General features: G+C 45.7%; 1 protein-coding gene across 1 annotated transcript in view; it reads left to right on the top strand.

Moving 5' to 3' along the window:
• The window catches only part of LOC146798595 (solute carrier family 22 member 6-A-like), an 814,343-nt gene that overhangs the window by 631,975 nt on the left and 169,390 nt on the right, over positions 1–12,978 (top strand). The gene's annotated exons all lie outside the window — the stretch shown is intronic.

Below are 12,978 nucleotides of genomic sequence, written 5' to 3'. Positions count from 1 at the left end.
TAATTTAACTGCAATAAACTGCACCTTGGAAACTACGAAGAACACGCTGTGGTCCCTACCTGTTTTCTTGGGGGATCCCAGGCACGACAGGACTTTGATACTTTGTATAAATTATTGTATATGTATGTTTTACTTTTTTTAAATACATTTCTTGTTATATTTGTTAAAATATATATTCACTCTATTATATTTTGTAAAATGAATGTTACTATTTAATATTTTAATCTATATATATTTAAAAAACAATATTTAATACAAAAATATTTCTGACAAAAAATGTCTTTCGATACATTATAAGTATAGAATGACGATATTTTTGACATCGATATTTTGCTCACAATATTTTCGTATGGGGATATTTTGTCAGTGTACTGGGTCAATCTGCTGTTTTGAGAATTCTCAAAACCTGCTCCAAAAAGAGTCTATTTCAGAATGAAGAAATGTTGTTGCACTAGTTACGAGAAAGCCAGTAGCCTTTCATACTGTTTCAATGAGCTATTAAATTAGCCTGGAATATAGTATGGAATGCTTATTTGCACCCAAAAATAAGAAGGGAATTAGTGGATAAGTCTGTGTTACCACCTTTCATAGAAACACTAGTCAATTAAAAAAAGCAATCAGAAAAAAAACTGCCATCTTATCTCAGGGATTGCTCAATTCCAGAACTAATCAAAATTTACCTGAAGAGGAACAGGAATCAATGGGTCAATCTAGTCCTCTCTGACATAGAAGTACGCAAGACACAACAAACTACGAGTGACATGATTGTTCTCCCTCCCATGAAAGGACATCTTAGTTGTGGAAATTGATCTGTATGTGACACCATTATAGAGGAAGATGAAATAATAATGGACGATGAAACCAGTGTCAAACGCTCTGAGTTTACAAAATATAATTATGAACACTGATAATCATCATTTTCACTACAATTCTGAGGCACCCTTCTTCTGAGTACTGCACACACATTGTGCGCACAATGGCACACAATAGTCATCCAGGAGCCTTATTATACATTATGCCTCCGGGTTGCAAAGGGCTTGTGAACCCGCTTTGTACATGCCCGGGGCACAATGAGATTACAGAGGGAGGTGAAGTTGCTTGTGCGCCCCCTTCTGTTATAATGATAGCACTTGCGCACATGTAGCACCAGCGCTATCATTAGAGGGTGGACCTTCATTTGCATGGGGATGTGGCCCTATGCAAATGAGAAGATCACTTTTCCTCTGCCTTTGTGCTGTATTATGGATGTGGATGCAGATGCAAACATGCGTTTAGGAGGCGCACTCAAAGTTTGCCAAAAAATGATGGTGCACATTCAGTGCGCCTCCTGCAGGCAGCCCTCAAGAGGAGGTAAAACACCCCCCTGCAGGTAGGTATAGTCACTCACTGCACCATCCTGTTGGGGATCTCTGTACCCTCACTAAAGTGCATGTGGGTTGCTGCCTGTGATGGAGCGGGTAGTACACAATTTTGTATACCCCCCTCATTTCTGTATGTTCATACTAATCAGAATAATCTATTAATTGTAATAATATTAATCTGTTTGAAGTGATACCTAATCAATCTTACTAATGTATGAATTATACGTGAGATTTGCATTTTGCATGGCTAAAATAATTTATAAACTAATATACATACGCATACTAATACTAGAAAAATAGATTATTGCATGATATATGTTGCTTTTGTGACGTAATTGTAAGTTGCTCCAGATGACATAATTGGGTGAATATAAACACTTTAATTGTCGCTACTATGTTAGATAAATACATGCACTTAGAGGAATTAGTGAGGGTTAAACATTTTATTCGTTATTTCCATGTTTTAATTACTTTTTGTGTTTGTTTTGCTTAAGTTGACCGATTGGGCCTTTCGACAATATGGCGGACTGACTTACTTGAGGAGACAGCTACCATTCCACGAGGTTTCTGATCAAGTGCGCATGTCCAGGTTCCTAAACAAGTGGCCTCAAGATGACCTGCACAGCCCGTACTCAAGCAAGGTCGCGACTGGACTGTGGCCAAGAACTTTAACAATAGACAAGTTTAACAAACCGCATGGATCATGTCTGACAGTGTGACATCATGGACTTTGGGAAACCGAAACGGACGATCTTAACCAACCAATCAAGACTGCCTAAAACTGACTTTTTATGGGCCCCACCAATGGATGTATTGAGTGAATGTGTTAGTACGATATTTGGTCTGTGATGAAGGGAGGATTTGAAATTCCACGCTGCATCACCTGCACAGAGAAACATGGAGCAGCTTTTAAGCACCTTCTCCATCTATTGCTTGAATGTGCTGCCCATAGGGCAGCACAAGTTTGCAGCTGCCCTTGGGGCAGTGCATTCTTTAAAATATGGTGCACTGTCCCTGTTTCCACCTGGTGCACCTTTTTGAAAGGTGCGTCGTAGCACAAACAGGCACAGTGCTCCATATTCATAATAAAGTAGCAGATGCTTTGGTAAAACAGCGGTCCTAAAAAGTAAAGCATATAGGCAAAAAATGACTCTCCATGCTGAAAACAACTGGGTGATCCAACTCCAGAAGCGTAGGAATGGGCAGAGCATTTATTAACCATGACAACTGATTTCTACTCATTCAAAGTGCTTTTGCACACGTTCACAATAACATTCTGTTAGTCAAGCGGAGCATAAAACACAGTTCAAATTCTTTTATGGGTGTCTACCTTATTGGAATGAGTTATTATTCTATGTACATGTCAAGACTGAAATGCATATATAATAATTAAGGGCCTGATTTTCATGGCAGACAGACTTTAGTCTGTCCGCTATCGTCTCCTATTTGGGACTACCTGCCAACAAGGCGGCAGTCCCACAATAGGAATTAGGATACGACCGCCACCGGTTCCTGTCCCATTGTACAGGGATATGTAGCCACCCCACACCCAAAGAAAAGGGCCAGGGTTGAAGGGGGGCCCACTATGTCCATCCCTGTAAGCCTTTTCATGGCGGGTGAACAGGCATGGAAATGCTGGTGGGGAGGGAGCATCCTAATCGTTATAGCGGAGCCTGGTAGGCACCGCCACCATTTTAGGCATTGGGAGGCACTCCGCCGCATTGGTGGGCTCAAGGAGCCATCAGATGCATGGCGGTTGGGCTTTCCGCCCCCCTGCACACCTCGCCATCAAAATCTGGTGGGCGGAAAAGCTGCTTCGGATGGCCGGGGGACCACCACTGACAGCTTGTCAGTGGCATTCTCCCTGCCATCCTAATCAGCCCTAAAGTGTGAAGAAAATAATTTAATAGTTCTAATTAAGTAATGCAATTAAACACATTGAATGATTATTTTATGTGATACGTAAAATAAACTGTGGTAGTCTCTCTGTAGGAGAGTAGGATTTGCACTTACGTTGCCCCCACTTTTTTTCTGATGTTAACACTGGTTTCTGGCTATAGTCTGGCTGGGACCCTGCTAATCAGGGCCCCAGCCTCTCTGTTCTCTCTAAACAACTTGGAGTGCATATTAGATGCACTAGTGATTGGAGAATGTGGTACCTTTTGAGCCCCTAGTATATGGTACCTTAGGTACCAAGGGCATAGGTACTTCACAGGCCTACCAGGGGCTGAAGCATGTATTATGCCACCCCTGGGAAGCAGACTAAATCTGACACCACAGGCCTGCTACTGCAGCCTGGGTGAGGTAGTGTTAGCACTCCTCACTGAGATATAGGTTCACTATATCTCTACCTGCACACACATATAAACCTATCAGTCACCCCTAAGGCAGGCCCTATCAATCCTGAGGGCAGGGTGCTTGGTCTCCATGTGAGGGGGTGCCTCTGCCTGATCAGGGTCCCTCTGCAGCTCTCAGAGTCCATTCTCTGTGGCTGTTTGTGGATGCGGTTAAACCATATACTCTTAAGTGCATTATAACCTCGCGGTTAATGCCAACTTTGGAATGGCTGCATCAAAACATGTTGTGTTTGGTGTCAAACGCTTTGGAATCATATCCCCACACCAGTAACTGGTGTGAGTGTATGATCCCACCCTTCCAGAGGAATAGACATGTACCCACTGTGGAAACACAGTAGGATCCTGAAAGAGCCCTGGCATCACAAAATGGATGCCACCAGCACAGACACTGGGCTGCCCTCCTGCTGCTGACCGAACCTCGCAGTGGAGGAGGCCCAACAATAGGCATCCTGTCACAGGGAGGTGTAACCACCTCCCAGACAGGATTTAGTGTATTGGGGCTGGGTGGGTGCACTTCTAGAGTGCTTTGAAGTCCTGCACTGGGGGAGCAGTAGGATCCTCTGTGCATATGCCAGCTCAAACCGGTTCAGGGGCTACCTGCCCCTGCTCTGGCGTGAAACTGGACAAAGGGAAGTGGGTGTAGCCACCCACTCCCCTGACCCTCCCATAGGAGGGGTCATAGAGCTAGTCCCTCCCTTCCTTGTAGTATAAGTTAGGGAACCCATGCCATTCCAAGTTAGATATCCCTGGATGACGCTCTGAAGAAGAATCCTGGACCTTTGATGTTCCACCACCTCTGGAAGACTGAAGAACCTCCCTTGGAGTCAAGGAGTGACTCCCCTGCTTGGCAGGCACCAAAACTTTGCATCAACGGTCGCAAACTTTCCCGCTCCCGCCAGAGTCCGAAGTCCTTGCAGGCCAGGAAGAGGATTTCCTGTCTTCTCCAAGGCCATAGTGAGTCCCCAGCTACGCTGAGGCAAGTGGACCCCACGAGTGACGAGGGACCGCAATCCCTGTGTACCATGCACTATTTTCGAGTGCAACCCCTTCACGACATTCTACGAACCTGTGCATTGGACCACGTGTGGTCCAAGCCTCCAGCAGGATTTCCACCGAATATCAGAGGCCTACCCCGTCCCGAGTGACCGTGGGCCCCTTTTGAAGGAATCCTCCCGAGGTAACTTTGCAATCCCTTGCCGGTTGGCTTGTGGGTCCCCAAAAGTCTTTTCTACAAATCTAAAGGTCTCCTTTGGTTGCTCCAGGCCTGCCCTGACTTAACATTGCTGGTTGAGTCCCTCAGACCTTGCTGGTCTGCACCGCTGACTTTTTACACTTTCCATGAGACTTGCTGTTACCAAGGCTTGTTGGCTCCAATCTGGTCACCGACACTGCAGTAAGCTGCAGACTCTGTGGGACACGCCGAATCCAGCTCCTGGTTGTCGTCGACACCTCCTGGACTTCGTGGCTGAAGAGTCAAGACACCTGTGATCACCTGAAATCATTCAACAACGGTGGGCATCCAGCTTCCTTGCCCCGGGTCACTGCCAAGTGACTTTGAACACTGTCCCCTCTGCTTTCAGGTCTTCTTTCTTCTGAATCCAGCCTTGGATTCCACCGGACACTTCTCCTGTCTTCACAAGCAGCAAGTCTTCTTTGGCTCCCATTGAAAACGACGCAGCGACCCGACACCAAAAGACACCTATGCACCTGGCTGCCCTGGGTAAGGTAACTCCTGTTCTACGGTGCTCCTGTGGGTGTTGGCTCTAGAACTACTTACTCTGTAAGTGACTTGCTTGTAGACTCTCCCAAAGTTTCCTAAAACTCTAAAATTCCAACCGCGACTTGCTCCATTGAAGTCAATAGGGAACCCGCGGCTGTGTTCTCACACTGCACGCGTCTTCCGTGGGTCCTTTACTTACCTGCCTTGGGTGGATTAGTGAGGCCCCAGCGATTCTAAAGGCCCTAGGCCTTGTCCCCTTGCAAGTCGATATTCCTATACCTTTTTTTTAGTATATGGTCTGGTACGCCCCTAGGGCCCCAGCCATATGTGTGCTTAATTTATTGTGAAACGTTGATTTGTGCATATGTTCCTGACTCCTCATCTCATAAAGAGATTAGTACAGTGTGTCTAGAAATAAATACATATATATTTGATATATATACCTGTGTGGTGTCCTTTCATTTAGTACTTCAAGAGATTATAAGGTAAAACAAGCGGCTTCACATTCCTCTGAGACCTAGCCTGAAGACTGCTCTCCACAGCTACCACTAGGATAGCTTTCTTTAAAAGGTTGTCTTAAACCTATCTACCATAAGAGTCGAATTGTACTGGTGCAAGGTGGCCACTTTAACTAGTGACCAGCATATTCCGGGCCAACTTCTCACACTCTCCTATTCTTTTATTTAATTGATCACTCCCCCATGGTCCTGAACTGCACCTGACTCCATATTGTTTGTGAACCCAATAATACGCTGCATGTGAAAAATGTATAAAGAGTGTCACATACTCCTTTGTATAAACTCCAGTATACACATGTTTCCCCCATTGGGATATTTTGCTTTCAAAATTGATAAACAATAATGCACATAGATCATCTAGTGCTCAATGGAGATTTAAAATGTTTTCAGGACCTCTGTAGCAACTGTAGAATCCAGGATCACCATGCTTGATACTCTTGTCAGATGGACAGTTGTGTGAATGTTAGATTGGGCCCTACTCCCATAGCATTCTGCAGCACACATAGAAAGAGGAAAATACCTCTCATGGATGCTGTTTTTGTGTAGGAAGGTGTCCTTTCCTGCACAAAAACAATCCGGCCTACAAGGCAGGCACCCTTGTAACATGACTCAAGGGTGCCTGTGTTGGACCTAGGCATCCAAAAACGCACCAGCACTAGGAAAGGAGAAGAATGCGCCATATAATGGTGAATAGGGTGCATTCCTTTCCTTTCATTTTCATGCAACACAGCAAAGTGACTTGCTGCATTGCGCTTTGTGAAAGACTGATACATCTTCTCCTGAGTTGGATTGGGCACATATGTTAGAATCCCTTGATAGAGTTCTTTGTGAGATCAAAATGATGATTTTTAATTTGAGGTCCTCCATACATGATATTGGTCACCTATTGGATTGAACTGTCAAGTGATAAATACTAGATGTGTGGTGCAATGCAAACAAATGATGGACGGAATGCTGAATAAATCATACATTCACCCCCAGTCAAGAGATCTGGGTTAAATCCAACTTTCTTTTGCTAACCATGCCACCCCAGTTTGGACCCAGCCATATGCAAATCGGTATTGAATCTGTGCCTTATGGGAACAGTTCAGACCGAACTGCCAAGCCAGGTCCTCCCTGGACCGGAAACAAGCATCCTGGCACCTGTTTCTGGGTATTACCCTTCATCAGCCAGGCTAGCTTGAATCCACTGGCACAGTGAGCAAGGGACCCACGTCTGGGCATACCCATCCCACTTAGGGCAAAGAGTGCTATACAAACAAATGATGGACGGAATGCTGAATAAATCATACATTCACCCCTAGTCAAGAGATCTGGGTTAAATCCAATGTTCTTTTGCTCACCATGCCACCCCAGTTTAGACCCAGCCATATGCAAATCAGTCTTGACCCTGTGCCTCATGGGAACAGTCCAGAACGAACTGCCAAGTCAGGTCCTCCCTGGACCCGAAACAAGCATCCTGGGACCGGTTTCTGGGTATTACCGACCATCAGCCAGGCTAGCTTGAATCCAGTAGCACAGTGAGCAAGGGACCAACATCTGGGCATACCCATCCCACTTAGGGCAAAAAGTGCTAGGCAAACAAATGATGGACAGAATGCTGAATAAATCATACATTCACCCCTAGTCAAGAGCTCTGGGTTAAATCCAACGTTGTTTTGCTCACCATGCCACCCCAGTTTTGACCAAGCCATATGCAAATCAGTCTTGACCCTGTGCCTCGGGGTAACAGTCCAGATCGAACTGCCAAGTCAGGTCCTTCCTGGACTGGAAACAGGCATCCTGGGACCGGTTTCTGGGTATTACCCTTCATCAGCCAGGCTAGCTTGAATCCAGTCTCACAGTGAGCATGGGACCCACGTCTGGGCATACCCATCCCACTTAGGGCAAAAAGTGCTACGCAAACAAATGATGCACAGAATGCTGAATAAATCATCATACATTCGCCCCCAGTCAAGAGATCTGGGTTAAATCCAACGATCTTTTGCTCACCATGCCACCCCAGTTTAGACCCAGCCATATGCAAATGTGGCAAAGGGAGCTAAAGAATGATGATGGATTCAACCCAGATCTGTGACTGGAGGTGAGTGTCTGAAACGTTTCAGCACTCCATCCATCATCTCTTTGTGTTTGCTTTGTTCGCCCTAAGTTGGCAGGGTATGCCCAGACGTGGGTCTCTTGATCACTTTGCCACTGGATTCAAGCTAGCCTGGCTAATGAAGGGTGTTACCAAGAAACCTGTCCTAGGATGCTTGTTTACGGTTCAGGGAAGACCTGGCTTGGCAGTTCGGGCCTGGCTGTTCCCATGAGGCACAGTGTCAAGACTGATTTGCATATAGCTGGGTCTGAACTGAGGTGGCAAAGTGAGATAAAGAACGATGATAGATTCAACCCAGATCTGTGACTGGGGGTGAGTGTCTGAAAGGTTTCAGCACTCCATCCATCATCTCTTTGTGTTTGCTTTGTTCGCCCTAAGTTGGCAGGGTATGCCCAGACGTGGGTCTCTTGATCACTTTGCCACTGGATTCAAGCTAGCCTGGCTGATGAAGGGTGTTACCAAGAAACCTGTCCTAGGATGCTTGTTTACGGTTCAGGGAAGACCTGGCTTGGCAGTTCGGGCCTGGCTGTTCCCATGAGGCACAGTGTCAAGACTGATTTGCATATAGCTGGGTCTGAACTGAGGTGGCAAAGTGAGATAAAGAACGATGATGGATTCAACCCAGATCTGTGACTGGGGGTGAGTGTCTGAAAGGTTTCAGCGCTCCGCCCATCATCTCTTTGCGTTTGCTTTGTTCGCCCTAAATTGGCAGGGTATGCCCAGACGAGGGTCCCTTGCTCACTTTGCCACTTGATTCAAGCTAGCCTGGCTGATGAAGGGTGTTTCCCAGAAACTGGTCCTAGGATGCTTGTTTCCAGTTCAGAGAAGACCTGGCTTGGCAGTTCGGGCTGGACTGCTCCCATGAGGCACAGGGTCAAGACTGACTTGCATATAGGTGGGTCTGAACTGAGGTGGCAAAGTGAGCTAAAGAATGATGATGGATTCAACCCAGATCTGTGACTGGGGGTGAGTGTCTGAAAAGTTTCAGTGCTCCGTCCATCATCTCTTTGTGTTAGATGTGTGGTGCATGCTGCTGTTACAGTACACATTTTGTGTCATTGCCCACTGCTCCATCTGCAGTGGTTGGTAGTTTAGCAGAACTAGCCACGGTCTCCCCACCTCAGATCACCTGTACCATGGCCCTTATTTTACTGTATGCTATAACTGATATTTGGGAGTTGATTGTACACTCCCAAAAAGGCTCACAACAGTAGCAGCTAAGATATGCATCCTACACCACTGGTGACAACCATCATTGCCTATTTGAGAACAATGGTTGGTGGAATTAGCCAGGATTGGATACAAGGAGTACTTCATCTATAAGATTGCCAATATAGTACTGGACTATGACCTAACTTAGGGCTCTTTTCTTGGGTGGCTCACTGGCATTACATTTTTCCAGTTACACATAAACTGCCTAACAGGATGCTATTTGCCACTCCTCCTCTTTCTTTTGAAATCCATACACTAGGAGTAAGAAACCTGGGCATGCTTCCTCTTCAGTCAACAAATCCTTACAACCTGTAGATAGGGACACATGCACTGCACTCTTCCTGCATATGTCAGAATTGCTGCCATCCCACATCCTAATGACAGTTTCAACATTTATGGATATCCCACTATATTTCTATGAGTTATTATATTCCAATACTTGCATACTCATTCTGACTTATGCGAGGTTTGTTATATCTCTGGTGATCTGTCGACCCACTTGAAATATATGCTTTATACATGACTCTTCCAGACTTTCTAATTTGTTCACTTGGCTGTTTCTCTGGACACATGTGACATGTGCTCTGATTATCAGACTATAAAACTCAATATGCAGTGCTCCATTTTTCATAGTTTACTCCTCCTTGAACTCCCCTTTATCACTCCATCCTCCCCCTCCCCTGTTCCCCCTCTGGCTTATAGCTTCTGTACACCCATTCCCTATGTCCACTCTCTTATTTACCTACAAAAATAATAAAGATTTTTTGCACACAAAAAAAAAGAAGGAGCTGACCTAACCGTCCACAGTGGCAACTCAGGATTCATCATACCTGAAAATCACCACCATAAATGGCATGTTGTTTGGAGTGCATTCATTACCCAAGATTGGCAGACCTATTGGGTCTACCAAAGTAAGCCACTAGCTTACAATCAAAAGTCTACCCCTAAATTTCTACACCATCATCATGATTGAATGTGGATGATGCCAAGAAGCTACCCCAACACCTCGTAATGTCCGAAAATGTTTATTCGTTCATCACCAGAAATTCACAGACACATTGGGATGCGAAGTCTGTCTGGCCATTACCAAGAAACCACCAGCCAGCCAGCTATCATCCATAAGCAGAAGCTAGTCTTGAGATGCAGTAGAAAACATGATGTTGAAGTTTATAAAGATTACAAAATCTACAACCATTAGTACTCACCTATGAATACACCACCCTGGTTGACACCCAAGAAACAGGCCCTGCCACTGCCATAGGCATAATTTAATTGGTTAACACAAATTTGCCTGTGGCACTCAGAAAGTTACTGGGGTCAGATAGAACATCAGTATCATGTTCATTTTTAGAGGCATCCTTGTCACTACGAAGTTAAAGTCAGACCATTGCTATTAAACCTGCTCATCCCTCTGGTATCCTGATGCAGTCTTTAGTGCATCTCAACTATGATCCACCTGTCCAGAGATGTTCCATAAATGACTTAACAGTGGCCGATTAGAACTCTAGCAGTGGTCCAGAAGCAGCCCCCAAACAGCCCAACACAGCCTACATGTAATCCTCTGGTGGCATGATCAAGGTATCTCCACTGAGGTGGCCCCCAAGGAATACTTTAGAAAGTCATCATCAAGTTTCTGGACTCCTGGAAGCAGCCCCGGTCCGAGCAGATAACAGCAGTGGGGCCGTGTAAGGGGGGATTTTGAGGGATGAAGCAGAGGGAAAATTAAATTAATAATTAATTTTCCCTCTGCATCGTCCCCCAAAATCCCCCCTAACCCGGCCCCACCGCTGTTACCTGCTCAGACCACAGCTGCCTGGAAGCCTGCAATTTGGAAGTGAGTCATGCATCATAATGAACACCATATGACTGCAACATTGCTCTTTCTCCTATAGACAATTCTGTGCTGTGAGATATTAAACATGGACTACCACAGTTGTCAGCACCACGTATTCACTGTAACTTTCAAGTCATCATTCTGCTCTGTATAGCATTTGACATTAGTCATAGTTAACAACTTGGACATGTCCCCATACAATATTCATACCATGAAATACCAGAGAGGTTAAACTACTTCATGATTGGTGAAGTCATGTTGCAACTTTCATCCAGAGTCCACCACTGCTGATTGGCTCTGAGACCATGGATAGGCGCACAGTGGTTGCTTGACTGTCTGTTCACTGTACTTCTGTCCAAACAGCCTTACGGCCAGCTAAGTGCACCAATGATGCTTTGTGTTCCTTTTCAATATAGTCTCCTATTGGCAACCGCAGAGGCTCCCAGCACGTTTTGTAGGTGGTGGGTAGATTTGCTGAGAAGGTATGTCAGCAGCTTACAATACCTTGATTGAAGAAACTAGGCTCCTTTAGACCACTGAAGGCATTAATGGGATTGTGCACCCTCTTCCCGACAGCTTCTCTATACAGCACAGGTAAAGGTAACAACTGCTTCAATGTACTGTGCACCCAGCACAACTTGTCTGTGAGGTGGGCGTGCTTGCTGCTGAGGAGTGTCAGTAACTTGCAATAACTGGATCCAAGGTCCCAGGCTTTATTTTCTTCTGCTGGTATTTTCTCAGGATGTCAATAGTGTTTGTGTGACTTTGTTTTCTCCTCACCACTATAGCACTAAAAAGCACGTAGGAGAGTAAGACAAAGTAGTGCATTGGTCCGGTCATGATGTTTCAGTATTGGCACAGCTATCCTCCATATTACATTCACAGTAGTGTTTGTGTCTAATGTGATAAGGATCAAGAGCTATAGAGAAATGTGTTCCGCATTGCAGAGGCCATTCTTCTGATATTCTTAGCATTACGACTACATATTTAATCTTCTTTCAGTTTTCAAAGCTGTAAAATATTAAAGATCAATAAATGCGTAGCAAGGTCTGGGTTCATGGACCAAGATGTGCAGGTTTTATGCTGTAATGCTGGACAGTGGTGGTGCTTTTTTGTATCTGCCAAATGGTCCTTTATGAGATGTGATACTTTGAGCAGTCCAGACTGTTTTAGCCAACAGTGTGTTGCAATCAGGCATTTGTATTATCACTGCTAATATTTCCAATATGGTCTCAAAATTCCCAACATGGAAAGTGCTGTTGACTAGAAAACCAGGACTGATTTGCATGTGTTATTGTGCCGTTTGCTGGCTATGCTTGGTTTCAGACTAAGGGGTCCATTATGATGTTGGGCGGATCGCCACCACCCGAACGGCGGTGGCGATCCGCCCAACATCTTTCCCCGCCCGCCTTTCATTCACTCCCGCCACATTATAATGGCGGGGTTACAGCCGTGGACGGAAAGACGTTCCGCCGCATTTCCCCAGGCAGGCAATCATTCCGATTGCCTGCCGGGCGGAACTCGGGCCTCATATGGAGGCGGTGTATGGAAGACACCGCCATCCATATCAGGATGTCTGGCGGTGGATGCCTTTCAATGGCAGCGATGCCACCATGGAAAGGCATGCGGGAATGGGCGGGTTGGGGGGCTGCACTTGGGGGGTACCTATGGTACCCCCCTACATTGTCAAGCACAAGGTGGCAGGCACAGCACGGTGCCTGTCACATTGTGCATGGCAATGCACAACATGCACATTTGTGTTTGTGGCCCGCCACAATGATAAATGTGCAGGATGCAACCGCCAGGGTGGCGGTCACATTTTAATCTGCGGTGCGGGACCGCCACACCCATGCTGGGCGGTCCCAGCACCACTAGAGT

Source organism: Triturus cristatus, chromosome 9 (genome assembly GCF_964204655.1).
Source record: "Triturus cristatus chromosome 9, aTriCri1.1, whole genome shotgun sequence".
Lineage (NCBI taxonomy): Eukaryota > Metazoa > Chordata > Amphibia > Caudata > Salamandridae > Triturus > Triturus cristatus.
The sequence above is the reverse complement of the archived record's forward strand: the minus strand, read 5'-3'. Positions and strand labels throughout refer to the sequence as shown.